Source organism: Jatropha curcas, chromosome 5, assembly GCF_041381405.1.
Source record: "Jatropha curcas cultivar XTBG-Jc1 chromosome 5, XTBG_Jcur_1.0, whole genome shotgun sequence".
NCBI classification, from domain to species: Eukaryota; Viridiplantae; Streptophyta; class Magnoliopsida; order Malpighiales; family Euphorbiaceae; genus Jatropha; species Jatropha curcas.
Genome location: NC_143155.1, coordinates 9,919,895 through 9,932,989, shown reverse-complemented (window position 1 = coordinate 9,932,989; position 13,095 = coordinate 9,919,895). Strand labels below are relative to the sequence as shown.

Below are 13,095 nucleotides of genomic sequence, written 5' to 3'. Positions count from 1 at the left end.
ACAGTATGCTGACAAGGCCAATAAAGGAAGGAGGAAGCTAGTGTTTGCGCCTGGAGATTGGGTTTGGGTGCACCTTCGGAAGGAAAGGTTTCCCAGCCAACGAAAGTCTAAACTAGATGCACGTGGAGATGGTCCATTCCAAGTCTTGGAACGCGTCAATGACAATGCCTACAAGATAGACTTACCAGGTGAGTATGGTGTTTCCGCTACCTTTAACGTTAGTGATTTGTCTCCTTTTGACATGGATGCAGATTTGAGGACAAATCTTTTTGAGGAAAGGGGGGATGATACGGATCCATCATCACTCGTCGCTGGATCACAAGGAGGCATGGTGAACGACGAAGGAGATCCATTGGTGCTTCCTATTGGACCGATTACAAGGAGCCGTGCCAAGCGATATGGGGCAGCCATATCATTATTTGTTCAAGCCCAAATAACACAAGAACTGCATGATGTTGCATTCAACAAGTGTTGTGAGGAACTTGAAGGCATTCCTAGGCTTCTAATGTTGTTGGTGGCTCTTTAAGTGGAGGAAAGCACGCTGCTACAGGAACTCAGAAGCGCTACAGTGCTACAGGAACTCAGAAGCGCTACAGTGCCGCGCCAATCAGTTTGACTTTTCTACAGTAACGTGCTACAGGAACTCAGACGCGCTACAGTAACGCGTTTTATGTTTTATGCTTCATTAAGCCCTAGTTTCTTGTTTTAGTATAAATATCTTGTATTCCATGTAAGAACACGATTTTTGAGAGATTGAAAACTTCATTTGTTTAAGCTTTGCTTGTACTCCTTTGCTTAGAGTGATAGTGAGAGATTGCTTCCTCTAATTGCATCAAGAATTAAGGTAAGCTTATCAACTTGTTTGTGGCGTTTATCTTGTTCTTTGCTCGATTATTGGTGTTACCGTTTCATTATAAACGTGGGGTGCCATAGAGCGTTTAATCTCGATTATTGGTGTTTCCGTTTCATTATAAACGTGGGGTGCCATAGAGGCGAACTTATATCTCATTCTTTGATCCGATCCGTATCAAAGTTTATGATGCACCTCTATGCCTCTTACTGCTAGACTGAGCCCCAGAAGTTTGTCCAGATGCGGTACCCTGAAGCCTCTTCTGTTGGCCTTGCTGATTCCATTGCCGTCTAGCCTGTTGCTCATTCCTAACTTCCTCAAGCTCTAAAGCTGCCTTTACTAGAGAAGACAATGTTGTATGAGGATGAGCAACCAGATGCATTCTATATTCATCATGCAACCCTCTACGAAAACGCTTGCATCTATCTGATTCAGTAGGAACCATCTCCACGGCATACCTGCTTAGCCGGATGAACTCTCTCTCATATTCAGACATAGTCATTTTGCCCTGTTTTAACGCTAAAAACTCAGCTTTACGTTGGTCCATGTAAAGCTCCCCAATATATTTTTGTCTAAACTCAGACAGAAAGAATTCCCAAGTCCTCTTCTCTTTACTGACTGTCCGTGATACTGTTTCCCACCACTGATAAGCTTCCTCCCTTAATAACGAAGTGGCACAAACCAAGCTATCTAGAGTGATATGGATCCATTGGTGCCTCCTAATGGATTCTAGTGGACTTTGCTTGGATGTGGTCTTATCCCTTATTGCTTGTTTTGGTCTAATTAATATGTAAGGGATATGGGCCCATAGTGTTTATTTAAGTTGTTTTGGGTTGATTTTATGATGCATGCAATCTGCCCAATATTAAGTTGTCTATTTTGGGCTAGAAATGATTATATTTTGTGTGTACTAGTTAGGCCCATGTGTTTTGGCCTTAGGGCAGCCTAGTTAGATACTCTTCTTTAGGGTTATGTTTGTTTGGGGCTTATATATAGCCTCCTTAAGATGTAAAACGGGATTTTTAGCCACCATTGAATTGAAATCAAAACAAAACGTTTTCTTCTTGTTCTTTCAAGAACAGATTGTGTTTTTCATAGAACCAAAATATCCTTAGTAATTAAGCTTGTGAGTTCTACAAGATTAATTGCACCAAGAATTTCAGAGTTGTTTTCAAGAGTACTTGAAGGTAAGTTTCTGATTCTTGTTCTAAATTCCTTGCTTTCTCTCTTCAAGAGTACTTGGGGGTTATAGGGATTGTCGGGTACTTCCGTGATTGCATGCTTTCCGCTAGATCTTCCTTGTTGATTTGCAAGAGTACTTGTTAATTGGCTAGGGTCGTATCATCTGGTATCAGAGCACTGTGGTTGTGGATTTCAATCTATCCTAGGGTTAGGGACTTAAAAAAAAAAAAAAAAAAAAAAAAAATTCTTTAAATATTGTTCGATCTAGACATTATCTCTTTAGATCTTGTTGGGTCTAGACAATTTCTCATTAGATCTTCTTGGATCTAGAATTTTCTTGTTAAATCTTCTTGAATCTAGTTTTCTCTTTGTATCTTCTTATTGTTTGCATCATTTTCTAGTTACCCTTTTGACTAATTCAAGATCTATCTTTGAATATTCTTGTTGTTTGCTTATTTCTTGATAAAAAAAAAATCTGGATCTGAATTGGTTGTTAAAGACATTACCTACCTAAAAAAAAAAAAAAAAAAAAATTGAATTGGGAGACATAAAATCATTGTTGGACAAAGTCATTACCTACCTAAAATTGAATGGGGAGACACAAAAGTCATTGTTGGACTAAGTCATTACCTACCTAAATTGAATTGGGAGACACAAACCATCCACTTATACCTTGTTAAGCTCTTACCCTACCTAAATTGGGTCACATTTGTAGGTTAAGTGAGGATATAAATCAAAAACGTTGTGCTACAGTAACTTGCTACAGGAACTCAGAAGCAAACTTGCTACAGTACCTTAAAACGTCTGCTACAGTAACTTGCTACAGGAACTCAGAAGCAAACTTGCTACAGTACCTTAAATTTTTTTTTTTTTTTTTTTGGTTTTTCTTTGTTTGCTTGCTTTGATTGGGTAGAATTAATTAGGTCCATATTTGGTTTGCTTTGTAGCGAACTAAATTCATACACTGTATCCCTAAATCGTCTTTTAAATTCTTGTTTGTGTGCTATCTTTGCTTCATTTAACATTGCTAAAGTGTTATTTGCTTGTTCCTACACTTTAGTTTATTGATTTCTAGCAATACACCTTTCTTATTCTTGTATTGCCATTCAAACATTGTGATTTCTTGATAGAGTTTGTGCATTACTTAATTATATTCTTTGTTTTTCCTAACTTTCTCTTGACTTTTGTAGCAACTTTGGGATTCTGAAGTGCAATTATTCAAGTGGAAAGAGTGGTAAAAGGCTGGAGTGAAACCCACATATAAAGAGAGAAACACGTGAGGGAGTGATAAACTAACCATTTCCTTTAGTTTTGTGTTTGTATTCTATTTCAGGATGTCTGATTCATCTAGAGATAAGAATGACAGCCCTCTTAAAATTGAAGATCCAAATCTACAAGCCTTTCTAGATGCTCTATCTGGAGAGATGGGACGAATCACTAGGTTTATGGAGAGCTTTAATGACAGATTAGAGCTTCAAGAACAACAGACGGAAAGACATGACCACAATGCCACAAGGAGGGGTACAACAAGAGCTTGTCCTAGTACTACACCAATTAGATTTCAAACTCCTGAAGATGAGGAGGTTGATAATCCTGATCATTACTTTAGGGATTTGAACAATAAGTTAGGAAGGGTGCAAGGAAGGAAAAGTGTGGATTACCTCAATAGGTATTCAATCACAAAGGATGAGCGGAAGACCATTCTAACACCAGTTTGGTCAAAGGAAGTATATGTAGATCAATGTAAAAATGAAACCATGAGATTTGATGTTATAAAGAAAGAAAAGGAGATTCAAAATAAAATTAGTGAAAATAAACAGAGTGCAAAAAAAGAGAAAGAGGAAAAAGAAAAAGAAAAGAATGTGAGTTTGATAGCTAGGGCAAGTGAGGATACACATGCTTTGTACCACAATCAGCCTATACTTGTACCTTTGTGCAAGGGAGCTTATTTGGCCACTAATGATCTTAACCCATCCTTGCCAAGTGTGTTTGTTGATCTTTTGCAGGACTTTGAACATGCATTTCTAGAAGAGATTGCCCAATCTTCATTTGACGGTAAAGAGGTGGTTCTTGCACCATTGACACCTCAAGAAGTGAATAGTGATCAGAAAAAGTTGTTTGAGAGAGAGAAAGAGGAGTTCACTAATGACTTTCCTGAAGAGTTGCCTAGTGGATTGCCACCTTTGAGAGGGATAGATCATCAAATCGACTTCATTCTTGGCTCCAACATTCCAAATCGACCAGCCAATAGAAGCAATCCAATGGAGACAAAGGAGTTGCAAAGGCATATTCAGGTTGCAGCAACCAATGGAGTTCAATACGATCTAAAAAGGAGAAGAAGAATAAAGAAAAGGGCATGGATTCTAAGGAAAAGTGGACTGATCCTCGCAAGCAAAAGGATACCTCAACTTTTAACTAAGATTCGAGGACGAATCTTTTTGAGGAAAGGGGGAATGATATGGATCCATTGGTGCCTCCTAATGGATTCTAGTGGACTTTGCTTGGATGTGGTCTTATCCCTTATTGCTTGTTTTGGTCTAATTAATATGTAAGGGATATGGGCCCATAGTGTTTATTTAAGTTGTTTTGGGTTGATTTTATGATGCATGCAATCTGCCCAATATTAAGTTGTCTATTTTGGGCTAGAAATGATTATATTTTGTGTGTACTAGTTAGGCCCATGTGTTTTGGCCTTAGGGCAGCCTAGTTAGATACTCTTCTTTAGGGTTATGTTTGTTTGGGGCTTATATATAGCCTCCTTAAGATGTAAAACGGGATTTTTAGCCACCATTGAATTGAAATCAAAACAAAACGTTTTCTTCTTGTTCTTTCAAGAACAGATTGTGTTTTTCATAGAACCAAAATATCCTTAGTAATTAAGCTTGTGAGTTCTACAAGATTAATTGCACCAAGAATTTCAGAGTTGTTTTCAAGAGTACTTGAAGGTAAGTTTCTGATTCTTGTTCTAAATTCCTTGCTTTCTCTCTTCAAGAGTACTTGGGGGTTATAGGGATTGTCGGGTACTTCCGTGATTGCATGCTTTCCGCTAGATCTTCCTTGTTGATTTGCAAGAGTACTTGTTAATTGGCTAGGGTCGTATCATAGAGGTGAGCACTGCATCTGCTCCAATATCCTCTCTAAAGACTGGAGCCAATACTCGGCCGTAGAAGCCATATCATCCTTGCTACCCCTGAACTCAACAGCTCCATATTTTCTCAATTTCTCAATAGGGGGACGAACTGGAATAGGAGATGGAGCAACTGGAGCCTGGGGAACAGTTCCCGCTACTTGCCTCAAAGCAGCAACTAACTACTGAACAAACGTATCTTGGTTAGGCCCCGCAGGACCTGCAGCAGCCTGCCCCACTCTCGAGGCGTGCTCCGCATCAAAACCCACAGCACCACTAGCATCATGACCAACAGGAACACCACCACTATGAGGAACATAACTATCCACCTCCTCCTCAGAATGATGTTGAGACATCACTGAACTCCTACAAAGACCAAAAGGTTCGCATCAGAGAGAAGTTCCAAACCAAACTAATATGGCATATTTAACGTAACTTACTCTTACTCTAACTTCAAATCTATAAAGTCCTCGATATGCATATCGTCCTAGAATCGCCTAAACCTATGCTCTGATACCACTAAATGTAACACCCGCCGCCCAGTCCCGAGAGACCCGACGGTGGAAGTCACATTCGATGCCGGAGGCACCGTCTTAACTTAACATATAAATCATGAATTAGAAGTGATTTAGTATTCACAAGTTTAGCAAGTAGTAATCTATATATATATATTTTTGAAAATGATTTGGGAGAACCCTACAGAAAAACTGCAAGAGTTTCCCTTAAAAATAGAAGTCGCCAAACAGGTGAATACAAAACATTCCTAAATTCAAACTCCAAGAACAACACAATAACACTTTTCTAATTTCATAACTACAACATTTTCATATGCATCATTTAGATACATTTAGTTAAACTTATTGCTTTGAATGTTCTACATCATAAATAAGTTCCAAGTTTATCTTCCAATAACTACACCCAATTAATTTACAATAGTATACTTAAAGTGTAAATTACATAATAAAATCTCCAAAAAATGGACTACTTATACATGTCATAATACTTAGTTACATAAAACACTAATCAACTACCAAAATATCGCTTCAGTTCTGATGCTACTCTTCTGGTCTTCAAACAGCAAATACAGATTTCAACCTACGCGTGATAAAACTCAGTGGTGCTCATAAAACACAACAAACCAATGTTGCGATGGCAACACACTAAAGCAGAAATTTTCAGCAAGAGATTTATAATTATTTTTACAAGGGCTCACATACACTTAGGAGAAAAAGAAGCAGATAGGTTTTCATAACATATTCATAATGGCCTTAGGTCGCCAACCTTTCATAACATATAGAGCGCGTCCGCCCTAACATAAGACACCCACGTGCCTAGCATATGATCATAGCTTCTTATCATAATGGCATCAAATGCCGAGCATGCTCATCATACATAATAAAATCAAATCACGCATCCAATTCACACCAAGTATATTAGAGCCCAAAATCATTTTTTTTTATTCTTATTTTTATTCTGACTTTCCATTACTCATAAAATTTATTTTCTATAGTATTCATAAAATTACAATAAAAACTGAATTTCAACTGAATTCATTCATGAAACTTCTCATACTTAAACAAAATTACTTAACATAGGAAATTTCCAGCATAAAAGCAATCTTGACCTTTGCTGAGTTTTTGATACATAACTTGAGTTATATATCTCCAAATTGAATGAAATTAGATTTATTAGAAAGATAAGACACAATTATATAATTTTTATGAAGGAACCATAACCCAGATCAACCTGTAAGATAGGCAAAATAAGCTAGGAACACAGACTAATAGTCCAGACCGGATTCAGCAGAACCAAGTCCAATGTTTATTGAATTTCTCCATAACCAGACACTCAAATTAAACCAATCCAACACCAGGTAAATCTCAAGACACAGGGCAACAAATCTCATGAAGAGCTCAACACCTAATCTTGCCATTATGGTGGTCAAAATAGTCACTCAATCTATTGCTGCATGTGGTACGTTACAACAGAGTCAGTTTAGGTGTTTTAGTCATAAGTTGAGCTATATATATCAAAATTGGACACAAGAGGATGGGTTGGAAAGCTAAGAAGTATACCTACAACTTTCATGAAGGACTCAGATACAGAGGGAAAATAAAACGAATAGAAAAACAGTCCTTAAACACACCCATTAACATTTTCCCTTGGTAAAATTCTGCCACTTTTGGAAGAAGAAGAGAAAAATAATTTCTTCATAAATTCAACATATAAATAGGCTTAGAAAACACTCAAGAACACATTTATACAACCAAATTCCAGCAATCAAATCATTTCATACCAAATCCCAAATTTTCACAAAGTAGCACAAACTTCACAAATCCAAAAATTGAAGTAAGGTTAGTGTGTTTATGAACACAAACCTTTAAAACAACTTGAATCAAAGCTCTTTAAACTTTGGTCTTGCCTTTATCTTTGTTAGAAGGCTCTCCACCCTCTACATGTAATAAGCTCAAGATCAAAACAAAGAAAACAAAGAAAAGAAGAAATTGGAGCATGATTAAGTATGTATATACTAAAAGAAAACTCTAAACCCAAAAATAATGAAGTTTCATCATGAACTCACTTACTTCACCTATGTAGAACTTCTCCAAATTCCTTGAAATTAATCACCAAAAACCACTTCTTAAGCTTTAATCTCTAGATTTTCTTACTTAATTCAAGGTAAATGTAGTGAATTTGGTGAATTATTGAAGTAGGAAGTGAAGAACATAAAGAGAAGAAAAGGAAGGCTAAAGGGAAAATGGGAAGAAGAAGAAGTAAACGTTGGATGGAAAAGCAAAGGAAGAAATGGACTTGAAGAAAAGGGTAGTTTGGTCTTTTCACCAAAATTGGATGGCTAGGATTGAATGTAAATTTAATCTAATGGCTACAAATATTCTCCAACTTAAATTCCTTCAAAATATTTTATAACACAACAAAATTCTTATTTTTACTCTATAAAAATAATTCCTCTAATTTTCTTAATTAATATACCACCATTTCAAATTTAATCCATACAACTATTGCCTCTAATTTCCTTAATTAATCTCACACCTTAAGTCACTACTCACTAATTCTCTAAAATTCTCCAAAAATATTTATTACTTACTTTCTACCCGTAAAAACCATGCATGCATGCTCCAAGAATGTGATATAAAATATTAATCATATATAATAATTTTTCCGGACTAAAATAATACCAACTCCCGGACCGATAGTACTATTCACAGACCGATAAACTACTATTTCAACACAGGAAAAATAGGGCGTTACAAGTAGGATTTAGCAAATCTAAACCAACTAAGGATAAGACTTAACAAAATCATAACAACTTAAGTATTTGGAGATCTAATCCAAATCCACTAAAGATTGACTAAATCTAATCAAAATAAGGCTAACTAATCAAGGGTGGTCGAAATATTGGAGGCCCAACCCATTAAGAAAGCAAAAACTCAAAAATAACTAACTAATATTTGAGAGGCAGGGAAGTGCACGGCCTGGGGCGTGTCAAGGCGCACGGGCGTGCGCGCATGCATGTGTGTTCCTCGCAAGAGGCAGGGAAGTGCACGGCCTGGGGCGTGTCAAGGCGCACGGGCGTGCGTGCATGCATGTGTGTCCCTCGCGAGAGGCAGAAGAGTGCACGGTCCGGGGCGTGCTTCTACAAGCCTTCATTGAAGCACGCCCGTGCCAAATAGCACACCCAGGCCGTGCTTGTCCCTGCCTCTCATTAAGTTAGTTAGCTTATTTTGAGTTTTTGCTTTGTTAATGGGTTGGGCCTCCAATATTTCGGCCACCCTTGAATAATTAACCTTATTTTGATTAGATTTAGTCAATCTTTAGTGGATTTGGATTAGATCTCCAAATCCTTAAGTTGTTATGATTTTGTTAGTCAACTCCTTAGTTGGTTTAGATTTGCTAAATCCTACTCCTTAGCTAACTCTAAATCCTCTAAGGATCTGGACCTCTTAGATTAGTATAAATAGCTTGTTATTTTGTAATTATTCAACATCAATTATTCAATCAATTAAAGAGAGATTTTCTTCTTCCATGCCTATGGCGTGTTCATGTTTTTAGAGAGTGTGAGATTGCATTCTTCTAATTGCATCAAGAATCAAGGTAAACTTATCAATCTAATTGTGGCGTTTATCTTATTCTTTTCTCTATTATTGGTGTTCTTGCTTCTTTAAGCTTTGGGTGCCATAGAGAGGGGTTTAGTTTGATCTTGGATCTCTTCCAAAACTTGTCATTGAGTTCATGGAATATATTTCCATAGGATTCCGCGTCAGTTTGGTATCAGAGCCAAAGATTAAAGTAAATTCTTATTTATCTTAGTTCTAGGGTTTGTGTTTATTTGTTTTCTTGTTCTTCTAGTTTTTGTGCTTGTTTTCTTCTTCATCTTGTTTCTTTGTGTTTGTTTTCTTTTGTTTAGTTTCAATTCGTTTTTGCTTCAATAAAATTTAGTAATTTCGTTATTGTTTCAATTCTGGAAGTTTAGATCTTAGATCTTGTTGACTAAAAAAAAAAGAAGAGTATAGAAAGAAAATTTCATCCACCATTGAAATTGCTTGTGTGGATCTTGATTTTGTTCCTGAATCCAAGGGATTTGATCCTAATTCAAAGGGATTCTACCTTATTTTGTGGGATTTTGCCATATTTTGTGGGATTATTCCTAATCCTTAGGAGATTTGACCATATTTAGTGGGAGTGTTCCTAATCCTAAAAGGATTTGACCATATTTTATGGGATTTAGTTATCCACTATAATCTTGTGATAAAATCCAATCTTAACTACTTGTGGATAAGATAACAAAAAATTAGTTGACCATATCTTTTGAGATTGAGCAAAATCTACTACAATCCTTGTCAAATCTAAGAATCCTACTTAAATTGGGTTGCATTGAAAAGGGACACAAGGCAGCACGCCCGTGCTTCACCTCAAGCACAACCGTGCACTTTTCTGAGTTCCACTTGTTGGACTAGGACTTATACGCACGCCCGTGCTCCATCCAGCACGCCCGTGCACGGTTCTGACCTTAATTAAAATATTGTTTTCTTTTGTTTTTCTTTAATTGCTTGCTTTATTTTGGGTAGAATTAATTAGGTCCATATTTGGTTTGCTTTGTAGTAAGCTAAATTCATACATTATATCCTAATATTGTCTTTTAAATTCTAGTTTCTTTGTTTTTGTGTGAGCTTTCTATTGCTTCTATTACATTGTTAGGGTGTGTTTGCTTGTTCACTACACTCTAATTGATCACTAAAGTAGTGCATTGTTTATGTTCTTGTGCTACTGTCCATATCGTTTTGAGTCTTCTCTCTAGAATTTGTGCTTGCTTTTCATTGTTAAGTTTTATTCCTTGATTCTAAACGTGCTTTTGAGTTGATTGGTTGAACTAAGATTCTGAAGTTCAATTGGAAGAATTGCAAGGAGTGATTAAAGAGTGTAAACACGTGAGGGAGAGTGATTTACCAAATTCTTTTGTGTTTTCTCTTTGAATACTAACCATGAGTACATATAATAGTGAGGATGAAAGTCAAATAGATGATTCCCAATTAAAACTTGTAATGGAATCAATCCAAGAACAGTTTGAAAGCTTCAACAGTTTCTTCCAAGATATGAGAAAGGGTTTGAAGGAGATTAAAGCTGCCCAACGCTCTAATACAACAAGAGTTCGTCCTAGTACTACACTAACCAGATTTCAAATACCTAAAGATGAGGAGGTCGATAATCCTAATTGTTACTTTAGTGATGGAGGTCCATCTAGCCTAGCCTTACAAGCTGTCCTAGACATGGGCCTTGGTCTTGATTCCATTAGTGAAGTTAATGAAGACATTCCAAGTGAAGATGGGCTTGGTGGGAGTGACATGTTCAATCTGAAGCTACAGCTCCTTTTAGGGCCATTTGGGTTCCTTCAAACCATCATCTTTGAAGACAATAATCAAGGAACACTTGGTTGATCATTGACTATGAATTCCAGCTCATTTGTGTTGTTTTCAAACTTAGTTAGGTGTTCTTTGAATTGTGCCTTTGAATGAGTTATTTCAAACTTAGTTAGGTGTCCTTTGAATAAGTTGTTTTCAACCTAGTTAGATGTATCTTTGAATGTATTGTTTTCAACCTAGTTAGGTGTCCTTTGAAATTGTGTCTTTGAACAACACATTCAAAGGGAGTTTATGGCTATCTCTTGTTTCCCTATATAAAGGGACTTTGTGTATTTTGAAAGGGAGATTTGGAATAACAAGAAAGTGTTAATCACATTTGGGTTTTATTAGTTTCCAAAAACTATTGGGTTTTGTTTGTTTCCAAAAACAATCATCTATCTTTTTTCATTTTAATCTTCACCATCAACTATCTTAGCCTTTCATCACATTTTGAATCAAGTTACTGTAGCACGGATGCTTCTGAGTTCCTGTAGCAAGTTACTGTAGCACTCGTGTTTCTCTATCAAAACCACAGTCCTTTCCACCACGCCATCAGTTGGTATCAGAGCCAACAATCTTACCTTCTTTCACTTTCATTTGTTTTCAAGTTATGCTTAATAACCAACAAGCATCTCTTAACAAAGACAAACAAGTCATGTTAGAAGATCAAGATCTAGCCTCAGCAATTGAGAAAATGAGGTTGGAAATGGAAGTTCTTAAGGCCAAGAATGAAGCCTTAGAAACACTCATCCAAAATACTCCCCCAAATACCCAAAGTCCTCATGAAGAGGAACTGACTAATGAAGATTTCAATGGAGAGGACCAACACCTTGTGTTGGGACGTGGAGGTTTTAGAGGGAGAGGGAGAGGATTGTTTCATGGAGGATTTGGCCAAGGGGCAAGGCGTTTGCCACCACCCATCCGTGTTGAAAGACAAGAAGAATCTTTCAACTATAAAATCGAATTACCTGAATTTCATGGTAAGATCGATGCTGATGCCTATCTTGAATGGATATACTCAATGGAGAGATCCTTTGAACTGAGGGAGGTGTCCGAAGACAAAAGAATGAAGCTTGCTGCTATGAAGTTGAAGGGATATGCTGCCCTTTGGTGGGATAATTTGCAAAAACGAAGGATGAGGGAAGGGAGGCCTCAAATTACTCAATGGGATAGGATGAAAGAAGAGATGGATGCGGTGTTCTTGCCACCCCATTATAGACAGAAAATGATTGAGAAAATGTTGAGCCTCAAACAAGATACTAAAACCGTGGAACAATACACCATGGAATTTGAGGAATTCTTATTGAAGTGTGAGGTCGAGGAGACCGAGGAGCTGATCATGGGGCGTTTTCTCCAAGGCTTGCGATTCGACATCCAAGACATGGTAAGCTTCTATCCTTATGAATCTCTTATTGAATTGAAGAGATTAGCACTAAGAAGTGAGACAAGTTTGAAGCATTCACACCAAAACAAAACCAATATCAGACCTTATAACTACAAACCCAGCTCTAGTAGCCCCAATGCTGCCCCTATCAAGACCACATACACACCTTCACCAAAACCCCCTCTTAAAAACACTTCCAACACACCAAGAAATACCCAATCTGTCCCACCATCCAAAAGTACCTCTAAGAATGCTTTGAAATGTTTCAAATGCCAAGGGTATGGACACTTCCAATCTGAATGTCCTTCAAGGAAAGTAATGACCCTTAGAGAGATAGAGGAGATTGAGGAAGAAATATACCATGCTGATTCTGTTGCAGTAAATAGTGAATTGAATGTTGATGAGGGAGATATGCTAGTTTGTGATGCAATGGAAGATGGGGAGTGTTTAGTGATGATGCGTATTTTGAATATTGAAAAGAATGAGGAGGATTGGAGGAGGAAATCCTTATTTCACACTAGATGTTTGACAAAAAATAAATTGTGTGAAGTTATTATTGATAGTGGTGCATGTGAGAATGTTGTATCCAATGAAATGGTTGCGAAGTTGGGACTGAAAACTGAGCCAATTGACA

At 37.1% G+C, this 13,095-nt stretch overlaps 1 pseudogene; it reads right to left on the bottom strand.

Moving 5' to 3' along the window:
- Window positions 1–1,034: 1,034 nt before the first annotated feature.
- Window positions 1,035–5,515, bottom strand: LOC149496203 (uncharacterized; annotated as a pseudogene).
- Between the last annotated feature and the right edge of the window lie 7,580 nt (window positions 5,516–13,095).